This window comes from Alligator mississippiensis, chromosome 11 (genome assembly GCF_030867095.1).
Source record: "Alligator mississippiensis isolate rAllMis1 chromosome 11, rAllMis1, whole genome shotgun sequence".
NCBI lineage: Eukaryota > Metazoa > Chordata > Crocodylia > Alligatoridae > Alligator > Alligator mississippiensis.
In genome coordinates, this window is record NC_081834.1 from 67,990,031 (window position 1) to 67,993,579 (window position 3,549).

Genomic DNA, 3,549 nt, shown 5'->3' on the forward strand with positions numbered 1-3,549 from the left:
GAGGGGGGGGAGGTTGGAAAATCCTCTCCATTTTGCTCCTCATCCAACCAGTGTCCCTGCCAACCTCACACTTAGTCCCACCTTCTTTTCCACTTTCTACTGCTCTCAGACTTTGCCTTTCTGGCCATAGAGTCACTAGAGTGTTACTCTCTGGGTGCTACTGGCTCATTCCAGATATAAAAGGAAAACAATCCAGAGGTACTAGAGTGTTGCCACACAGTTATTGTGGCCCAAATTTTGTGCCCCCACCTCTCAGATGAATTCCTCCAAATGGTGGCACCAGAGCATCCTCTATCCCTCCCCTTAAAACTGGCCCACCAAGAGGAAAGGTTTGCAAGAGTCAAGTTCCCTCTTGCAGGCCTTAGGACTCCCATCTTTTCCAGAAGTGCTCTAAGCACTTGGCTGCTGGACAAAAGGGAGTGGCAGTACATTTAGTAGGGATATTTCTACTACTATGGATCTGCGGGCCAAAATAGGATCAGCCTTCGCAGGAGCAGTAGAGGAACTACACATTTTCTAGGATGAACTAGGATTAAGGGTCGTGAGGTGACATACCTTTTCTGTAATAGCCTGAACAAGAATTAACCATATAGGATTTGGGGCTATATATTTACAGAGGTAACAGAATTGCCCTGCAGATGATGTAGACTTACTCCACAGTTATTATAGAGTAACTACCTGGCTTATACCAAATTAATTTATAGCTATTCCATAGATACTATAGAGCAGGGGGTTGTCAACCGGGGGTTGAAAAACCCTGCTATAGAGTTAGTACAGTGTTTCTACACAGCTGTTGTGAAGCCTGTCCATCAATATTATAGATCACTTCATGGATAATACATTTATTCCAAAGTTTTTCTATGGACCCAGAAAATTAGACCATAGGTTCTGCACCATTAAAACCTGCATTCATGTGGGGTTTTTTTTGGTTTTTTTGTTTGTTTTTTTTAATGCACGCTAGATTTAGTACCTCCAATGTCAGGTACTAAATACATGCGCATTAAGCTGCCCTAATGTGCAGTATGAAAAATGCCATTTTTCAAGTGATGCATAATGCACAGTAGCCTATTTTACTGTGCATTAGTGTAATTGCATGGGTTTTTACATGACAAGTTAATGTGCAGTGTAATAGGCTACTGCATCTTAAAGCGTGTGTGTAATGTACCCACAGTGTAAAGAATCACTGTACTCCACAGATACTAAGTTTCTAAAAGTTAATTTCCAGCATACTTCAGAGGAGCTCCGTGGTTAATTTGCAGAACCTATACCATGATTAAAGTGCTGCTCCAGTACAACTCAAACAAAACCTTGCCCAGCACAACAAAAATGTTCTGATCTCTGCATTTCTATTATTCTGGCATTCTTCTATTTTCCTTTCCAGAGGCCAGATCTGTCCAGCAGCCTCTTCATAGCACTGAGAATCTCCCTATTCCTCAGCGTGTAGACCATGGGATTTATGAGGGCGAAGACCATGGTGTGGAACACGGCCACCACCTTGTCCATGGAGAAGCTACGGAAGGGCCGGCAATAGACATAGATGGCTAGGCCAAACATGACAAACACAATGATGATGTGGGTGACACAGGTGGAGGCTGCTTTGCTCTTCCCATGGGAGGAGCTTGCCCTCAGCCAGACCAGCAGGGCCCCGTAGGAGATCAGCAGGAGGAGGAAGCACATGAAGGTGGCCAGGCCGCTGTTGAAGAACATGATGAATTCCAAGATGTAGGTGTCAGTGCAGGCCAGCTTGATCAGCTGGGTAATGTGACAGAAGAAGTTGTCCAGCTTGTTGGGGCCACAGAAGGGGAGAGCAACAATGAGGGTGACTTGGATAATGGAATGCATGAATCCCCCTGCCCAGGCGGCCACCACTAAGGCCCAGCAGACCCTTCTGTTTACCACGGTGGTATAGCGTATTTTGTCTTGCAGATGGCCGCGTACCTGTCAAAGGCCATGCTAATGAGCAGGAAGATTTCAGCTCCTCTGAAGTGGAGAAAGAATAGCTGTGCTAGGCAGGCCCTGTAGGAGATAGTCTTGCGACAGCTGAAGAAGTCATCTAGCATTCTAGGTGGAGAGACAGAACATGGATGCATTTATACACAGATGTATTGGTTCCTTTACTCATTTATCTCCACATTTCTTTAATCCCTCACACCTCTAATTATATATGCACTCCTTCATCTATCCAGTTCTGCAACTGCTTCTCTTTTTACAGGTATGAACAAGACACACACATCCTGCTCTGCCGAGGGGGCCGGCAGCAGGGAAGAGATGGGGTGGGGCCAGCCTGAGTGGGGCTGGGGGTGGGGCCCAGATGAGCAGAAGGGACGGGGCCTGGACCATGCCAGTCCCTCAGTGGTGCGAGGCCATGGCAGCAGGACAGAGCCAATGCCTCGAGGTAGGCGTGAGGGGCCGGGCAGGCCAAGGCGCAGTGAGCCAGTGCTGGGGCCTGGCAGGAAGCAGCAGGCGCCCAGCACAGCCAAGCAAGGACCAGTCCGGGAGGCGGTGCGGGACTACGGGGCAGACTGCCTCAATTTGGGGCCCGGGAACCGCTGTCCAAGTGCCCGCAAGGGAGAGCAGGCGGCATGGAGGGGAAGGGGCCGTGGGGGTGACGTGGGGCTGGGAAGGCGAGAAGCACCGAGGGGGCGGGGCCGAGCTGGGGCTAAGGGAAAAGGGGGAGGGGCCTGGGTGAAGTAACGGTGGGACTGCTGAAGCATGGGGGTGGGGCCAAGCTGAGTCTGAGGGGGAGGGCGGGGCTTCACTGAGGCACAGGGGGTGGGGCCAAACTGAAGCTGAGGAGAAGGGGCGGGGCCTGGGGCAGCAGCAAGGGGGTGAGCATGGGCAGGGCCCAGTGGAAAGGCGGTGCTGGGTCTGAGGGGAAGAGGGCAGGGCCAAGCGATGGCTGAGGGGAAGGGGCGGGGCCTGGGACAGCAGCAAGGGGGTGACCAGGGCAGGGAGGAGGTGCCTGAGGCCCAGCTCCGCTGCTGGGTGAAGGCAGGGGGTGAGCCGAGGGCATAGAGGGTGGGGGTTAGTGTGGAGAGAGCCGAGGCCCAGCACATCCAAGAGAAAGGTGCTGGAGAGAGGGCGGCCGTGAGGGGGAGCCTCCCCCTCGCCCGGGCAGTGTGAGCAAGAAGGGCTGAAGCCGGAGCCGCCTTAGCCTCCCGTGGCGCCACTCAGTTTCCCTACCAAACGGCGAAGCCCTGAGCTGTGCCATGCTAGGCATGGTTTCTTCTGTGCACCAGTGTGGCTCTTGCATCCTGTTCAGGTGTCCCAGGGAAAGGCAGTGGAAGAAGCCGACCCCTGAGCAGGGCTGGGCTGACACACACAACAGCAGAACTTGTTCAGAGGGGTGGGCGGAGGGAAGGCAGAGTAAGCCATCCTTCGTGCAGGCCTGGCTTCTGGGCATTGGTTGTCAGCAGGAGTCATTGGGACTCTAGAGGTGGCAGGTTCTCAAGAGGCAATGGCCTCATTATAGGTCACAACAGGATAGAGCCCAGTACCTGCCTGATTGTCCCGCTGCAGGCTGATGCAAGGGGTGGCCTTCAGATTTGG

General features: G+C 52.6%; 1 pseudogene; it reads right to left on the bottom strand.

Annotated features, from left to right (window-relative positions):
• Positions 1–1,365: 1,365 nt before the first annotated feature.
• LOC132243802 (olfactory receptor 4N2-like) lies at positions 1,366–2,060 on the bottom strand (annotated as a pseudogene).
• Between the last annotated feature and the right edge of the window lie 1,489 nt (positions 2,061–3,549).